The sequence below is a fragment of the Micromys minutus genome (assembly GCF_963924665.1).
Source record: "Micromys minutus genome assembly, chromosome: 13".
In the NCBI taxonomy this organism is placed as follows: domain Eukaryota; kingdom Metazoa; phylum Chordata; class Mammalia; order Rodentia; family Muridae; genus Micromys; species Micromys minutus.
Window position 1 is genome coordinate 9,231,615 of NC_137982.1, and position 17,659 is coordinate 9,249,273.

At 47.3% G+C, this 17,659-nt stretch overlaps 1 protein-coding gene across 1 annotated transcript in view; it reads right to left on the minus strand.

Moving 5' to 3' along the window:
• The window catches only part of RALGPS1 (Ral GEF with PH domain and SH3 binding motif 1), a 228,257-nt gene extending 210,897 nt beyond the window's left edge, over positions 1-17,360 (minus strand). The window contains exon 1 of the mRNA XM_080927222.1: positions 17,180-17,360. The gene's annotated coding sequence lies outside the window, so the exon portion shown is untranslated. The remainder of the gene's footprint in view (positions 1-17,179) is intronic.
• Between the last annotated feature and the right edge of the window lie 299 nt (positions 17,361-17,659).

The following is a 17,659-nucleotide window of genomic DNA, read 5'->3' on the forward strand; positions in this document are numbered from 1 at the left end:
ACAGAGGGTCCAATACTGACAGCGTAGCAGAAGCCAAAGGCTTCAAACTGGATCAGTGATGCATTGCAATGACCACTTTCAAGCAAAGGAGTATGAACAGACGGGTGAACTGTGGGACACACTAGCTTTCACAAGATTCTTGTCTTCTGGAGAGAAGTTTGCAAGGGAGGAAGAGGGCAGGTCCAAGGGGACAGGGAGATGAGTGGAATCGGAGTACATGATATGAAATTCACAAAGAACCAATAAGAAGTTAAAAAATAAAATAAAAGTAGATGTAAGATAATAGTTGGATCTTACTTTCCCACATGGCCCCTCCCATTCTAGGCATTTCATTGCTCCTCTGTCTAAGCCAAACTCTGCCCTATGGGCCTCAGTCAGATGTGGGAACACGCAGAGAGTTTGCTCAGAAGAAGACTGTGGGTAACTAAAGGATAGAGCTCTGGGTGATGCCTGAATGACCCTCTTCCGGATACCTTGTAAGGGTGGCCAAGAATATGGCCACGCTGTGACCCAGTCTAGTAAGAAAGGTGACACATGGTCCATGAGCTATTTAATGAGTGCTGTAGGAAGTCTGGATGCAGTGTCAGTCTGGAGACACATAGGAGAGACATTTGCAGAAGGGTTGACAAAGGAAGAAGTGGCCTTTCAAACAAGGCAGCACACCAGGAATAGATGAGGGAAAGAGACAGCCCTCTGCCAAGGTTCCCATGATGATGGTTCATGGCTGGGTGCAGGGTATCTTCTCTGTTCACAACAGGCTATCTGTTCAGCTGGGCCTGTGTGGGATAAGCTGGCAGCCTGTGACCTCATTAGGGACATAGATCAAACCCAAATGCCCTAAGGTTGGCAAGGCTGGGAAACCCCTTCCAGCAAGCAGGCAAGTGGGTGGCTACTGCACCTCTCAAGAGATTAGTGCTAGTGAGACTCGGCAGCAGACAGCAGAGAGGAGCCCATATTCAGAGCCAGGCTGACCTGGGCTAACCTACTCTTATCTGCCGCTTGCTTGCTATGTGCTTTCTAAGAAAGCCTCAGCTAAGTCCACGCCCCTTTATGCTCCACATGGTAAACCAAAAGATCTTTCCAGAATCCTCCTTGGGGAACCAACGCCACACGGGTGAGTATGTTTTAGGGAACCTGCTTACGTGTTACATCAATTTATCTTCTGCTCCTCAGGATTAAGGCTGACAGGGGATGAAGCTACTAGAAGAACCTAGAAATGCTGTCCTGTCATGTCCTTTAGTAGCTGTACCTAACTAAACAATCTTGACACTTCAGAAAAACACTCTGCCTCTTCCCCTACTCTTTGCTTAAACTCAAGACCGTGCCCACAAAGGGGTGGAATCTGGGAGCCAGAACAGAGCTCATGTTAGTTTCGGTGCAGTAACTCTTATAAGCAGCTACTGTGTGAGCTGCCTTCAAGGAGCTGAGCATCCTTCAAGGAGGTAAAGCAGAGCAGACTGAAAGATGAAAATGTGAAGGAAGCATGGCAGGATGCAGAGTGTAGCCAGGGCCACAAGAGGAGGCTCGACAAGCATCATGAGTATTAAGGGAAAGAGCGTCCGTGGACTAGGGTAGGAGTGGGGAGGGAATGGCCTGTCACGCCTGCTCATCCTCAGCTCCCTCCACCCATGGCTCCAGAGCCACCCGTGTGCTCTGGCCAGGAGTTTACTGCAGAGACGGATCAAAGTGAAGAAAAGAACCGACCTAAACAATGAGAACTGCTCTGTGGTGAGTGCACACATCCGACATGTCTGAGTAGGCAGCAACAGGACCAAAAGAGCAACAGCTGTCAGAGTGGCTATAAGTGTGCACCAGGAGGGAACAGAAACTGATGGGAAAACTCTCAACATGAGAACAAGAGGAAACCCCACCACAGCTTGATCTGGAATGGAGGGGCCTGTGCCAATCACACTCTGTCACCATAAGACAACACTAGAGATGACAGACTTGGAGAAAATATTTGGCTCCAATATAGTTCTTCAGGTTCCAGTCCAAATAAAGTGAAGGCAGAATGTCACCAAGGGACCATCAAACTAGAGCGCACTGCTCTCCTTATCAGCTAGGAGGCACAGCTAGAAAGAAAGCAAAACCTAGGCTCCCATAAGCCCCATCTTGGCAGTCCCACACCAAGCCTTCACAGTAACCTTTGCAGGACCCTTTCTGCACAGGAAGCGTTCACCCCCACTATGCACATACTTATCAAGGATGCCTGATGCTCCCTTAGCCTCCCAGGCCCATTTGAGAGGTTGTCTCACTAACTACAGCCCTGCTGGTACCTGTGCCCAAGAAAACACTTGCTTGGTGTGACTTAAGGGATACCAGTTAGGCCATGACACTTCATCCAATCTCCTTGCAGAACACTGCCATGAAAAGCTAGTGTCCCACAGGGCTTTAACTTTCTTTTCTAAACCCATGTAACTCAGAACAAATCAACCATAACACCATGAGATGTGGCTTTAACCTGTTCCTTGGAATGTAATATGCCTCACCCATGGATTGACATCTGGTATTACTGTCCTTGACAGATGCTGTTTTCTTTTCTCAACTCAGAGTGATGGTTTGTATATGTCTGGCCCAGGGAGGGACACTATTAGAAGGTGTGGCCCTGTTGGAGTAGGTATGTCACTGTGAGTGTGGCCTCTAAGACCCTTACCCTAGCTGCCTGAAAGTGAGTATTCTGCTAGCAGCCTTCACATAAAGACGTAGAACCCTCAGCTCCTCCTGCACCATGCCTGCCTGGATGCTGCCATGCTCTTGCCTTGATGATAATGGACTGAACCTCTGAACCCGTAAGGCAGCCCCAATTTAATGTTGTCCTTATAAGAGTTGCCTTGGTCATGGTGTCTGTTCACAGCAGTAAAACCCTAACTAATACACTTAGCATGCAGGGTTGGCATGGGAAATTGGCCTCAAAAAAAAAAAAAAAAAAAAAAAAAAACCACTAAACATATCTGATGGGTCAAAACAAGATCAGAGTCCAAAGGCTCAACCAGCAAGGAAGGAGCTCAAGACACATAAAAAAGGCAGGAAGGACATATACATCCAAAAAATGGAGGTCACCCTGTTGTGTGTGTGTGGTTTTTGTTTTGGTTTGGTTTTGGTTTTGCACAACAAACATTTAATAAAGATTTTAAAACAGATAATGTATAGGGCCCAAAGTCGCTCTTTACAATTCTAGAATTCAGTGGTCCTTAAATACTGCATGAGGGCTTGGTCATCACCACTTGCAATTCCAGAGCACTCTCACCACTGTCCCCCAGTCTCTCTCCACACACACTAGTCACCACCCACCACCCACCACCAGCCCTCCAGTCACTGACCCACCTTCTGTGTCTAAGGCGCTGCCTTTGCTGGATGCTTCACATAAATGGAATCTAACAGTCTGTTGTGTGCAGCTCAGGGAGCCCACACCCTGCCACCTTCTAGCCATTCATCAGCTGATAGGAATTTCTCATGTTGTAGGTTCTATTACAATGCAGCAATGAACACCAGGTAAAGGTTTTTGTCTGGGCATTTGTCTCTTGGATATACACCTCAGAGTGGAATGGCCTAGGTCACATAACTCAAGATTCAACTGTTTCAACATTGCTGTTTTCCAAAGACTAGAACAAAGGTGCCCCGCAAACTGCTCCAGAGTATGAGAAAGCACCCATAAGGAACTGCCCTGAAAACAGCGCAGGTAGGTGACATACCTGCAAAGCACTATGTAAGCTAGAAGGTACATACCCAGACACACTGGGGGGGGGGGGGGGGGCTGGAGATGGTTGCCAAACCCCAGCTCTTTCAAAAGCATTCACATGCAGGAGTTTTGCTTTGAGCTGGATTCTGCTCCTGCCTTAACTGTTATGACTTCATTCTCTGTCTTCTTTCAATAATTATTTCAGGCTCTGTTTTACAATCACAGTCCTGGAATGGCTCCACTCAGCTGGTCCTTTCCCATTATCATGCCTGTGCACATGACTCTGGGTCTGAGTCACCTCCCAACTGCTGAGCATGCCTTCTATTAGATTCTTCCCCAGGAACAGTGTTAGCGTGGGTGTAGCAAATGCTACGCATAAAAGGTGGGTACTGCAGTCACAAAAGAACACACATGGTATGCACTCATTGATAAGTGGATACTAGCCCAAAAAAGAAACAACGCACACACCTTATGAAGCCCAAAAAGAAGGAAGGCCAAAATGCAGATGCCTCAGTCCTTCTTAGAAGGGAGGTAATACAGGGACAAACAGAAGAGCAGGGATTGAGGAAAAGATCACTCAGAGACTGCCTCACCTGGAGATCCACCCATATGTAGCCACCAAACTCAAGCACTACTGCCAATGCCAAAAGTGCTTACTGGCAGCAGCCAGATATGGATGCCCCACAGAAGCTTTGCCAGAGTCATACAAATACAGTTGAGGATGCTTGCAGCTAACCATCAGACTGAACATGGGGACCCCAATGAAGGAGCTAGAGAAAGGTCTGAAGGAGCTGAAAGGGTTTGCAACCCCATGGGAAGAACATTATCAACTGACCAAACCCTCCTGAGCTCCCAGGGACTAAAATACCAACTAATGAGCACACATGGAGAGACCCATGGCTCCAGTTGCATATGCAGCAGAGGATAGCATTGTCTGGCATCAAAGAGAGAAGAGGCCTTTGGTCCAGTGAAGGCACATTTTCCCAGAGTAGGGGACTGCCCATGTGCTGAGGTGGAGAGAGTGGTTGGGAGAGTAGTACCTTCATGGAAGCAAGGGGAGGGGAAGGGAAATGGGAGTGGGGGCAAAAGGGGTAACATTTGAAATGTAAATACAGAGAATATCCAATTTTTTTTAAAGTAAAATACTCTGTAAATACCAACTCCAAAAAAAAAAAAAAAAAAAAAAAAAAAAAAAAAAAGGTGGATGCTGAACTACCTGAAAAGGGAACCTGTTACAATCCGATGTCAATCAATCTTGGCTGGATACTGGACACTCCTCAGGCCATTGCTCCTTCCCCACAACTGGATGGCAGTGCCCCACTGCCCCCAAGCAGTTCCACTGTGTAGGAACTCTGTCAACATGGTATTCTTGCTCTGGAAGGTTTTTAGGTAAGGGCTCACATTATATCTTCCTTTAAAATTGAAATTTCACCTAGACATTAGGTGTTGGAACATCTTTGCTATTTTGTCTGGTTCACAAGGAGGCTTATAACCTGCAGAATGAAGTCTTTCTCTGGTTTAAAGACTCCTTCTAACACACACACACACACACACCCGGCCTGGCTCCAGCTTAAGCATTCCATATAACACGCACTGGCCCTCCTCATCCAAACATCTATCTCTTCCATTTCATTCTTCCTGGTCCAGGATGCTCAGCAGCCAGGAGGCACCACTTCTCACTGCCGATGCTGGTATATGTGATTTACTTCCTAATGCCCTTTGGTCAGCACATTCGTTCTCTTCCCGCCTCCTCTCTCATATTTCAGAGCACCTCTGACTTCCTCAAGAAGACAAGAAGGCAGATGATGAGACATCTGCCTGTTTACTGAGCAAATGTCCTTAGGGACCAAATCTTCTTACTGCATCTCTCTAGTGTTAGTTTTCCTGCCTCTTCTATCTGACCATTCTTTGCTGGCTTGTTTGTTTTGAGATAAGTTTCACACTGTGGCCTCAAAGGTCTTAGGTTAGATGGAAAACCTTAAATGGAAAGACTAGAGCTCTAGCAGCCATATTAGGCCATGAGGTAACCTGAGACTTAAAAAGAACTTTGCTCTCTGATCCAGCATGCTCCTTACCTACTTTGATCCAAGAAGCTTCTAACTTCTCACACCTAAAGAAGAAATTTGTATTCATATCTTTGTTTTTGTGGAGTTTTTGTTGTTGTTGTTGTTGTTGTTGTTGTTGTTGGGTTGGTTGGTTTGGTTTGGTTTTGGTATTTGGAGACAGGCTTTCTCTATGTAGCACTCCCTGAGTGTCCTGAGGGTTGGCCTCAAACTCACAAAGATCTGCCTGCCTCTGCCTCCTGAGCATTGGGATTAAAGGCATGCATTATCCCCTTAATTCCCCCAAAGCCTCCTCCCTAGCTTTTCTTATAACACCTGTAACCCAACTGTGGTGGTTTGAATAGGAATGGCCCCTTATAGATTCATCATGTTTTTGAATGTTCGGCCCATAAAGAGTGGCACTATTAGGAGGTGTGGTCTTGTTAGAGTAGTTGTGGCTTTGTTGAAGGAAGTGCCTCATTAGCAAGAGAGCTTTGAGGTCTCAGAAGCTCAAGCCAGATCTAGTGGCTCATAGTCTCATCCTGTTGCCTATGGATCCAGTTGTAAAACTCTCAGCTCCAACAGTACCATGTCTGCCTGGATGCCACAATGCTTCCTGTCATGATGATAATGGACTGAACCTCTGATTTAGCCCTAATTAGTGAGCTAAATGTTTTCTTCTGTAAGAGTTGCTATGGTCATGGTGTCTCTTCACAGCAGTAAACCCTAAGACACCAACCCAAAGGGTAACAATTAAATGAGAAAATGGCTCATGTAGCTCCAGCCATTTGTGGCTTAGCCTCCATCACCCACTCCACTAGATTTAGAATCACACTCAGAAGTCTCTGAGGGCATCTGCAGATGGGTTTAACTAAGGAGGAATGTGACCTGGAGTCTGGGACTAAATAAACATGAACCAGCATTCATCTCTCCACACCATGACCACAGTCTCACATTCCCACCATCATGGTTTCCCTGCCATGGTGAAATCCCTTAAAATGTGAGCCAGAAAAAAACCCTCCTTCCTTATGGTCCTTTTCCCTCGGGCATTTTGTTATGACAATGAGAAAAGATAGCCAGTATAAGCCATTCATGCCTCATCAACAAAATCTAGCACAGTTTTCACACATATCAAACAATCAAACACACTAAAAGGAACAGGAATGTTCTGTACAAATGAGGGTGCTTTCACTACAGGAAGGCTATCCAGACTTCTTCACTACCTTCTTACTCCCCACCAACTATTCCTTTCAAATTCCATGTCTTAGTTACTGGACCCACCCACCGTCTCCTGTCAACAAAGCAAAAGACAGGAATCACGTTATTCCTCACCACATCACTGTGCAAGGGTCTACTAGCTCAGCTTCATAAATAGCTACCCATGGCCATGATCAGGACCCACTAGATGGCAACAGCATCCATCATCTCCTCATCTCTGCCTCCTCGCTATCATCTCCACAATACAGCAGGATCAGCAGTAACAGGGCTTCAACAAGCCTATCCATCCCAGGACAAGGACTAAATGCATGCTCACTATCCACTGGGCACTCTTAAGCCCCTTCCGCCCAATTCCTCCTCCAAGTTTCTCATCCAATGACACACTTAACACACATACTGGCCTGACCAACACACCAACTCCCAGACTTCTGTGTGGCTGCCAAGTGTACCTCCTACCCAATTCCTGCACCCAGAAAGCTGAAGCCTTTCTCCTAGACCTAAAGTTTTATGTGGTCCTATGAGCTTCCATTTCTACTGTGTGGCCTCCCCCAACACTGTCCTGTCCTCATTTACTGTCTCCTGGCTATCAAGACTACAGGGTCCCCAGGGCAGTGACACAGTGTAGAGCCCAGTTACATGCTCCACAGATTAGCACATCATGATTAAAAGCCACTAATGAGCTCAAGGTGTCCTCGAATACCCTTAAGAAGCAAGGGGGCAGCCAGTCTTCCAAGAAGCAGAAAGAAGGCTGGCTGGTCTCCTGAAGCCAGAAAAACAATAGCTCAGAGATCAATGCTTAGCTGACAGCTGAAAAGTCCAGAAACTAACTTCAACAGCTAGGACATAACATGGCAGAGGCTGTAAGCTCAGTCCAAGCACTGCCATTTCCTGGGACCAGCATTTATCTCTCCCTTGTTCTCAACACTGGCTACACTGGCATCCCCCTGCTTCTAACTCTTAAGTACTGGATGACAGACATGTGTCACCACACTGGGCTATAGTTAATATTTTTTAAGATATATAAATATATATATATATATATATATATATATATACACTGTAGCTGTCTTTAGACACACCAGAAGAAGCATCAAATCCCATTACAGATGGTTGTGAGCCACTATGTGGTTGCTGGAAATTGAACTCAGGACCTCTGGAAGAGCAAACAGTGAGTGCTCTTACCTCTGAATCATCTCTCCAGCCCTGTAGTTAATATTTTTACAGGCTAATTTGTCACTGCTTCATGCTCAAGCATTTAATATTTGTACAAGGCAGAACAGGGCTGGTTTCCCATTGCACCACAGCCAGCATAGTGCTGGCACTCACTAGCCCCAACAAGGACAGACCAAGTAGACAGACAGATGGACAGATGGGTCTGGCAAAACAGGGGAAATTGAGTAGCAAGGCTGCCTTCTGCCTTTGGCTGCAGGTGTGGTCTGACTTCCTCCAGCTCATCCTTGACAGTCATCCAATCTTGAGCTTCCCTACTTAGAAGGATGCGCAGACACCAGGAAACCCCTCAAGGTAGATTCATTTGGTGATTTCTTTTTCCAAAATACCAGCTGCTCCTCCTTATCTCAGGAGCACCACTGGGTATGCTGGTATACTGGGTTCAAGGCTCTCCCAAGACTAAGATGTTCCCCCTTTACAACAGCCCAGAACCAAGATGGAAACTGGATACCAGAAACACTGTTTCTAATAGGTAGCCACTGTCACCAGGCTAGACAGCAGAGCCTCACACCTAGTCAGGGCTTAGCCCTGCTCCCTTGAAATCACAATGACAACTCAGCTTCAGAGTCTGTCATCTAAGATAAACCCTTAACCACTGACATGGTTTATTAGCAGTCATGTATGACCTCCTGGCTGCTGTTGCAAGATTGCTATATTCCAATGGATTTGCTCACATGACTGACAGATCAGGACAGGTGAGCATGAGAGCCGGACGAAGTCTCTGCCCCTGTCTGGGAAGGGAAGACGCATGGTCCTCCAGACTGACAGGCCACCTGATGAGCAGAGGTCATGGATGCTGGGTGCAAAGGTGCCAGAAATAAGGTACATAAAAACACTAGGTGAGGTCAGTAAGGAGGCCACATACCAAGCAGCACACCACCCCATCAACCTTCCCATAGAACCCAGATCTTAACTCTGGCCATCAGGCACCGCCACTATCACTACTTACTACAAAGTCAGGATTCGCTGGTCCTAACACACTGAGTTGAACTTAACTCCCCAAATCCAATGAGAGCAACCTGGAATAGATGCCTCTGTCCACCCAGCTCCATTGCCTTAGCAAGTGTCAGCTCTCACTCTAAGGTGTCTGGGGTATCGAAGAGGCACCTACAGAGGCAAAAAAAAACTTTTTCATAGCCTCAACCTGAATAATGAACCTCTGAGCTTCCACCGTGTTTAGTGAATCACTCCTACCCTGTCGATCAACACAAGGCAGAAATAACTGCCACTGAGACACTGTGCACGGTGAAACCCTCCAGCAGCACATAATGGAAGGCACCTCTGAAGCAACAACCTTCTGGTTTTATGGAGTCACACCAGGCCATTTTCTTCAACAGTTCATTCCTCATTCATTTACCACCAGATACCCACACAACAGCTGCTTATCTAAGGAGCTAGGCATTTGTTTGTTTGTTTGTTTGTTTGTTTGTGTTGAGACAGAATTTACCTATAGCCCTGACTGCTCTGGAACTCACTCATTTGACCAGGCTGGCCTTGAACTCAAAGATCTGCCTGTCCTTGCCTCTGAAGAGCTGGGATTACGCCAGCTCATTTTTCAGTTCTGCAAGCCTGATTAAAAGCCAGCCTAGGACAAATAAATACCTGGGGGAGAAAGAAGTAAGTGAAGGAAGAAAATTACGGAAATGACAGAGTGAAGAAAATGGTTAAAACAGTGAAAGTCACTAATTCCACATAACATTTTATTACCACAGAGAAACAAGTTCTTCTGAATTTATTAACTTGTTTTCCATAAATATTTAATTCAAAATGTACTAACATTTCCTTGTCCTACTTAACAGAATCCACAAGAGTGGGTACAAATTATTAGACCCAATAAACATGGACTTAAAGATGCTATTGCTCCTCCCTTCCCAAATGAGGTCCTTTCCGAGAAACCTGCAATTGTCAAGGCCAAGCATTTAGATTACCTTCTGACTGCCCAGAGCTGCAGAGATTGCTCTGAGGTTAGGAACACCGGCTGCTCTTCCAGAGGATGTGGGTTCAGTTCACAGTACCTACATGGTGGCTCACCACTGCCTCTAACTCCATTTCCTGGGGATTTGATGCCCTATTCCGGCCTCCACATCCACAACACGCACATGGCAGGGAAGACGCTGTGGATGACACAGGTTGTCTGTGGCAGCTATAATGTCAACCCAGGTCAGCCTACTCTAGAACCTGAATCTGCTCAGCAATTTCATTCCATTGCTTCTGTGGTAGATAATCATCCCTGGTCATCTTCCGTGTGCACTAAAGCGCAGGATAGGACTGAATCATTCCCATATATCTATTGTCCAGTACAACATGGAGCCCACAGCAGGAACCACAATATGGAGAGTGGGTGCTCACCTGGAGAAGGATCAATGAGTGTCCACAGTGACAGTTAAGGATGTACGTCCTGTGAGCCCTGCAGACCCCCAACGCACTCTTGGCCATGTCAAAGCCCACAGGCTGGGATAAAGAGATAGCTCAGCCATTAAGAGAATTTGCTGATCTTCCAGAGGACCAGAATTCAGTTTCAAGCACTCCCATGAGGGTGCACAACCACTTGTAAGTCCAGATTCAGGGTTTCTGATACCCTCACTTCTACACTCCACTGCACACACAGAGCTCACATAGTACACTCCACTGCACATAGTGAGTACACACTGTGATGGTTTGCATATGCTTGGCCCAGGGAGTGGCACTATTAGAACGTGTGGCCTTGTTAGAAGAAGTGAGTCACTCTGGGGGTGGGCTTAGAGACACTCCTCCTAGTTGCCTGACAATGCTCAGTCTGTCCCTGGCTTCCTTTGGATGAAGATGTAGAACTCTCAGCTCCTCCCATACCATGCCTGCCTGGATGCTGCCATGCTCTTGTCTTGGTGATAATGGACTGTACCTCTGAACCTATAAACCAGCCTCAATTAAATGTTGTTATTTGTAAGACTTGCCTTGGTCATGGTGTCTGTTCACAACAATAAAACCCTAACTAAGACACACACATACACACACACACACACACACACACACACACACACACACGTGCGCACACAGACAAGTAGCTATGACAGACAAATCTTTTTTTTTTTTTTTTTTTTTAATCTATAGGCCACCTAGTCATCTCCCTAGGCCCAGCTATTGGCAGGCTGAGAATGGAGGGGATAGAGGTACATGTCAGCAATATGACTAGCCCATCTTCAGGCCTATTTTTCTCCCAGCTCTGCCCACTCTAAAGACCCCACAGAATAAACTACTGCAGCCACACCTGCAGCCATGGACCTGTCTTAGGATAAGCACTTGGGAATTTGGATATAGAGTCCAGAGACTAGGATGATTTAGGAAAAAACCATATGCAACCATATTTGGGACACATGACTCATCTAAAGAGAAGTCTACCATGTCATGGCCCAAGAAGCCTATTCTGGGCAAAGCCTAGGACTCAGCAGCAAGCAGACTTTCTCTGAGCACTAACAAACACAGGCATAATGCCATACATACAATAACTCAATGCATGGTGAGATCTCAGTATGCACATGACGATAGTGAAGAACTGAGTAGCTTTTACAAAGGAGGAAACATGAAGCGGTGGCAGCAGTGCGCACCTTTAATCCCAGCACTCGGGAGGTAGAGGCAGGCTGATCTCTGAGTTTGAGGCAGCCTGTTTTACAGAGTAAGTGCCAAAAAAGCTAGGGTTATACAGAGAAACCCTAGCTTTTTTCTTTTTGTTTGTTTTGAAAAATAAAAAAGAGGAAAAACTGCGGCTAGGAAGACCCCTCCCCAAATTACCCAGGAAAGTCATTGTTCCCGCTCACCCTACTACTGGGCCCAGCACTTTGCTCCATACCTATCAACTAAAGTATCTCTCTCCACACAGCCCGTGAACATGTTAAGGTCATAGGTGTCTGTATGCCTATGTCTCCACGCTCACCTTTAACTGCTAGTGAGGATCTACTGACAAGAAGTAGAGTCCACTTGGGGCTGTGAGCCACACAGCAGCTCACCGGCTCCAGGCATCCATATGGCCTGCCACATTGCAAGCATAATGTCATCTCCTCTCACAAAACCTAAGACAGATCTGATTATCATCACCCAGGACTAGTAAGTAAACCACCCCATGTCACACAGCCATTAAGTGCCACAGCTAGACTCAAATCACAGGCTAAATGGAAAATCAGTTTTGATTCCAGTGAGCAAATCCCCTTTCCTTTCTCTTTCAGTTCTCTGTCTCACATCCAAATACATGGGCTGCCCTTTAACCTATTGTTCACTGGGACCAGAGCCATTTCATCCCTAGAGAAGAAAAAGAGACATCTCTTATTAGTCTTCTAAACAATGACTACTAGCCAGGAAAGAGAAAACACCATGGGGGTGGGAGGGTAAAAACCAGTGCTTACAGAATCAGAGGAATTCTATGTACCAGCTGGAGCCGTTCCCACGGTTGGAAACTTTTCCAGACTAGAGTCAACGGATACACAAAGGGGCAGGTGGTGTGTAGAGACTGCTGCAAGAATACAGAACAAACAACCTGCCATAGTACCCCTCCTCCAAGGAAAGTACTGGGAACTGCCATCTTGAGGCAAGACAGACACCTAACATCTGAGCCCCTACTTGCTCAAAATAATCCCTGTAAATTTTGTTTAAGCTTTTGAGATAAGAGTTTTAAGGCACTATTTCAAAGAACTGACTGTGAACTAGAAATGTTATGTGAACCAACACGCATGAGTACTGTGTGCACTGAGACTGCACAGGACTGGGGGGGGGGGTAGCCTTGTTTTCTCTCTCTTTTTAAGTAGTTCATGGAGAATGTGTTTTCATCATATTCCCCCCAACTCCTCCAGACTCACCCCTTCCCTACCCACCTAACTCTGTGTCCCCTGTTATTGCTATAAAGCCATCAAGCCCAGCTTGTGCTGGTCATATATTCTTGGATGTGCAAGATTGTGCTGGAGCATGGAAAACATAACAAGGACTACACGTAAAGAAAACTGACTCTCACATCTTCCAGCAGCTAGCAGTTGCTAATGGCTCCTGAGCCAGAGGTGGAACATCTGGGCCCATCTCTCCCTTCTATGCTGGAATTTAGTCCAGCTTTGGCTTGCACAGGTCTTGTGCATATTGTCACAACTGTTATGAGTTCCTACATGCAGCCTCTTTAATGATCCTTGAGCATTAGGAGGAGGGAAGTGATTCAGATGTCCCATCTAGAGCTGAGCATTCCACCATCTCTTATTCTCTGTACCTTAACAAGTGTGAATCTCTCTGTTAATTGCCATCTATTGTAAGAAGAAACTTCTCTGATGAGGGCTAAAGGATGTTCTTCTCTACAGGTGTAATGATAGGTATTAGGAGTTCTTACCTGGGGCATATGATCTAGCCACAGGTTCTCAGCCCACAATGGTTCCAGATATTGGTCATCATGTGAAGTGGGTCTTAAATCCAATCAGAAAAATATGGGTCATTCCCATGATATTCATGCCACCAGTGCACCAGTGGGTGTGTCTTGCAAGGTCAGGAACTGAAGTTCACAGGGTTCACAGTTGAGAAGATTAATGATTACTTTCCTCCTCTGGTGAGTGTCCAAGCCCTATGAAACTGGCCAGTGGGAATAAAGCTCTGTGGTCTATGATTCAATTATGTAGCCTCTTCAGCAATGGGGTCTTAACATCAAGTTTTGAAGAGCAGCCAACAGCATTGGCAAGAACCTGTAATGTTTGAGGGTCTAAGGAATCTCACCGACTAAAAGAGGTAACTGAGTCCTGGAACTGTGGTGTCCAGTGGAGCGTTGGTACCATTATAGAGTAACCCTATTTTAGCTTGTGTGGTGGGTGTGTGTCTGTCTGTCTGTCTGTACTCTTCCATATATAGTTTCTACAGTAGTAGGTTTCCATGACTTTGTTATTTATCCCTCTCTATATTCTCTCACCCTGCCCTTCCATCCCTCATCCCAACTTAACTCTTCCTGTTTCACAGTTTTTGCCTTTCATATTGAAGCTCACAAATTACACTATAGCATTGTGATATTATTTTCTTTGTTTGAGACCAGGTCTCATTATAGCCTTAAAAGCACAGAGATCTGAATTCTGGGATTAAAGATGTCCACCACCACATCTGGCTGGGGCATTCTTGTGCAACAGACAAAACACATGCTGGAGGCACAGCAAGCAGGGGAGACAGTCAGCCAGACTGGCTTCTCACAGAATGTCCTTCATCTACCCCTTCAACGAAGATTTAGTGAGTCCCTACCAGGTGCCCAACAGAAGCAATATTGCTGTTTTGTTTTCTGAAATAGGCTGTTGTGAGCTGTCTGATGTGAGTGCTAGGAACTGAACTCAGGTCCTGTGGGAGAGCATCAAGTGTCCTTACTACTGTGCAACCTGTTCAGCGCCTAGACAGATATTTTTAAAGAGGTAAACACAGGTCACTGTCTTCTGCCTTCCTGCTTTTCAACTTGCCAGGCAGAAGCCAGATTAGCACTCCTAAGGATCACACTGCCCAGCACTCTCCCAGTCAGCTCTGGAGAGGGAGGAGACTTGTTTGAGGTTATATAAGAGGCAAAGGCCTCAGAATTCCTGGTCCTTGGCTCCTTGTGCCACATGCTGTTCTGAGTAACCAACGTTGAAAGCTGGGTAGCAAGGGGGTGGGACAGAGTGAGAAAGGTCCCAAGACTAGGTGCTTGTAGTGCCTTCAAATAGCTTGTTGATTCTTCACGAGAAATTTACAAGGTTAATCAGGCTTGTTCTTAATTTTTCCAGCTAAGGAAACCAAAGCTCTGAGAAAGTAAAAAGCTGATGTTAGGTCACACAGCAGAAGGAACAGTGGGAGGCTTCAAGCCAATCTGCTGTAAGGAACAGGCTGGGGACAGCTCACAACAGTTTTCTATTATACGGTTTTCTCTCAGCTCTAAATGCTGTTGCCCTAATAACAAATTAAAAAGCCAATTATGAAAAAAACAAACTCAATTGGGGCAAGTGGAAGGGCTCAGAGGTTAAAGGTGCCTACTGCCAAGCCTGAAAACCCAAGTTTGATACCTGGAACCAGCAAAGCAAAGAACAGACTCCCACAAGTCATCCTCTGACCCCCCCATATGCACACTGTTACATGCACAAAAATACACATAAATGTAATAAAAATATTTTTAAGAAGGAAAGAAAATCAAACCATGCAATTTTTTTTAATGTGTTCTTACTGTCAACCACCCGGCTTGGGGCTTCATTTTAACACAAAGGACAGGAGACCCATAACTTCTGCCAAGACAGAGTGGAACAACTCACACCTGCTGCACAAGTGCTCCCCCAACAAGAACCTATCCTTGAGACATCTATCTCCCTGATGCCATTGGATCACCAAAGCTAATGGTAGCAGGGGGGGGAGCATCATGGTATTTGGTCCCCAAAAGTCCCAGGCTCCTAAAATGAAGACAAATGCAAACATGCGAAGAAGTTTCTGCACCTTGTCTTCAGTCCCTATAACACAAGGTGAAATATTGCAAGTTAGACTGGCCAAGCATTGAGGAAACACATGGTACCCAAATGTTACGCACAGATAAAGGGTACTTCAGGAGCACGGAGGCCCTATTGAATCTCTCCCTTCTGTCTCCATAAACACCTAATGAAGGAGTATTGTGCTCTTCATCCTAAAGTCTTCCTTCTGAAACATGGCAGAATCAGGTTGGTAGTGGGAGCATTCCATAGCGCTCCATTATAGGCCTAAACCATCAGCAAAGAGTCCACACTGGGCCTTGGATCTAAAGGTCAGCCAACAACTAAACACGTTTCACTTTCCATTGATCAGGGATATCCAGGCTGCATTCCTGCCAAAGCTTCACAGAGAGTACCATAATCTAAAACACCTCTAGTTTGGAGGAGAATGTTCTCCAACACAAACCTGATTCGAACTCTCAATAAAGAGGCCTTAAGTCACCTCTTGACAAGTAATTCCCCTCTGGCCCCTGGAAGGTCACAACTAGGTACCAGGGATGATCATTTTGCAAACAACAAAACACTCAAAAAGTCAAAAATAACTCCCAGGTGTCTGCCCAGTTCCAAAGAGCTGAGTTCTTGCTCTCATTCCACCTCTTTTCCTTCATTATGCTGCCTTTTCTATCTTTTTGAGACCAGCACTATGAAGATCTGCATGAGCATCTGCTACCAGGAGTCAAGAGTCCACAACCTTTTCGAGCATTGCACCAACGACTACTCTTGAAGAGCACACATTTTCCAACAGCTGATCAGCCAATGAAACCCAACCACCCGAAATCCAGCCAAGCTCCTTCAACAGCAACAGGAAAGTAAAAAACAAAAACAAAAGCAGTGCGCCCCACTTTGAGCTCGGTTTGGCACAGGAACGCAGTCGGCCTATTAACGAGGACAGCTGCGACCCTAGTGCGACTCAGCAAAGACACAGGCTGCCCTGGCCCGCCCCTCTAAGAGGGAACCATGGATGCCTCCAGAGCCCGAAAAAAACCCAAAGCCCAAAGACTGAAAAGACAGCTTCTCCATTCTCCAGGATGGGTCCCACTCACCCTCAGGCTACTCCTCACCTGCAGCCCTGCTTCCGGATCGGCCAATGATCCTCAGCCCCGCCCCGTGCCTCCTCCCGCCCCTACAGGGTTTCCCCAGCCCCGCCCGCTACACCTGTGCTTTTCCCTAGACTCTCCTTGTAGCCCCTCCCATTGCCGCCATGAGCCCTGTCCATCACACCTGAACCCTTTTCCCGTCGCTAACCTACACACAGGTTCTCTTTCTTGTCCCTGGGCTGAGCCCCCCGCCAGACCCCACGTCTCGCGCCAAGGCCCCGCCCCCAAGCTAAAGCCCCGCCCCCAGGCCTTCAGGCCGCGGGACCCGCCTCCCGCACCTGCGCCCTTTTCCCCGCCGCCATCTCCCCCCAACCACAAGCTGTCATTCGCGCCCCTGGGACCCGAGCGGGCCACGATCCCGCCCCTCATCCGAGCCCAGGTCCCACCTTCGAGCCGAGCCGAGGTCCCGTCCCGCCCCCTCAGGCCCGGGATCTCGACCCGCCCCCCTCGCACCTGCAGCGGCCCGCGCCCAGGGCCCCGCCCCGCCAGCCGCTCCTCTCGCCGTCTCTTTTACCGCTGTAGTCTGGGCTGGTCACCTTGACGAGGGCCGCAATGGCTGCCGCCGCTTCTTCATGGCCTTGCGAGAGGCCCAGCGGCAGCGGCGCCTTCGTTCCGAGACCGGAGCCGGCCCGAGCTGGGTTGAGATTGAGCCAGGCGCAAGCTTGAAACGCGGGGCCGACGCGGGAGCCCAGCCGGTGCCCAGCCGCAGTAGGAATCGTCCACTCCTGGGCCTGAGCGGCGGCCGGATCGGCCAATCGGCGCGCGGCACCTTACCGGGATTGTCCAACCAGCTTGTGGTAGGGGCGGAGACACGCAAATGAACCGGCTGGTTGCACCAGTGCGCAGCCGCTGCAGCAGCGGTCCCCCCACCGGCCGCGGCCTGCGCTTTGGTCTTGCAGACGCTCAGGCTTGCAAGGATGCTCATCGGGCTCA